This window comes from Chlorocebus sabaeus, chromosome 5, assembly GCF_047675955.1.
Source record: "Chlorocebus sabaeus isolate Y175 chromosome 5, mChlSab1.0.hap1, whole genome shotgun sequence".
NCBI lineage: Eukaryota > Metazoa > Chordata > Mammalia > Primates > Cercopithecidae > Chlorocebus > Chlorocebus sabaeus.
In genome coordinates this window covers 83,185,215-83,186,271 of record NC_132908.1, presented here as the reverse complement: position 1 = coordinate 83,186,271, position 1,057 = coordinate 83,185,215, and positions in this window count along the sequence as shown.

Genomic DNA, 1,057 nt, shown 5'->3' with positions numbered 1-1,057 from the left:
TCGTAGCACTGCTAATTACCATCATTAATGATGTCCTAAGGAGGTCAATCGGCACAGTACCAGTTACCGGCAGACGTGAGTAAGTCGCTTGAACACGGAACACCATTTTCTGTATCGGTCAAGTGGGCAGGCATTCAAACGCTTTTGTCTGTCTCACAAGTGTGTTGTGAGGGTCTCATAAAGTTTTGGGCGTGTAATTTCGAAAGGTGGCAGCCACGTTTTGAGAGCTTGTGATGTGCCAGGCACGTGGCTACAGGGATGCCTTCATTCGCTCAGGGAGCGGTTCCTAGTGGCTGGTCCCTGACACGTGTGTGTGTGTGTGTGTGTGTGTGTGTGTGTGTGTGTGTGTGTGCTGGGTGGGGCTGGGGGATGTCTTCTTCCTAAGAAGTGAATGCACCGCCAGGCTGAACGCCCTGGTTTTCTTCCCGCTGGACTGGGGCCTGGGAGGGCATGGACGTGATGGTCTGTGCAGCCTGGTCTCCTCGAGTCTTTTCCCGACCCTTAGGTTGGCAAACATGAAAGACATAGACGAGCAGACGCAGGCTGCCACGTTCGTTCTTTCTCAGGGTATGCAGAGGTCAGGGTAAGAATCCCTGACCTCTCGGGCCTTTCTCAAAGGATGGCCTCTGGCCGTCCGCAGCGCAGTCGCCGGGGCTGGGCTGGCTTCGAATCTCCATCTGCCTGACCCTTTAAAGAGCTGCCGGCTGAGTCCAAGTGTGAGCACACGAGGGTCTGCAGGGTCTCAAAGGAGGGAACCGCGTCCTGCAGGAGGAGCAATCAAGGCCGGCTTTCCGGAGGAGGCGGCCTCTAGGACTGGAAGAGGAGGTGGGATGTGTTTCAACCGGCAATAGGCCCCGAGAGGCCAGGGACTTGTTCTTTCAGTAACTCCAAGGCTTGGCAAAACGCCTGTCACGGGCGGCGCTCGACAATGACCAGCTAACAGCATGAACGACATGCCCGGGAACGTCCCTGAAGGTCCCCGGCACGGGTTTTACCCGCCCGCGCATGCGCGCCCGGGCCACGCCCGCTCAGCCTCCGCCCCTCCCGCCGTCGCGCA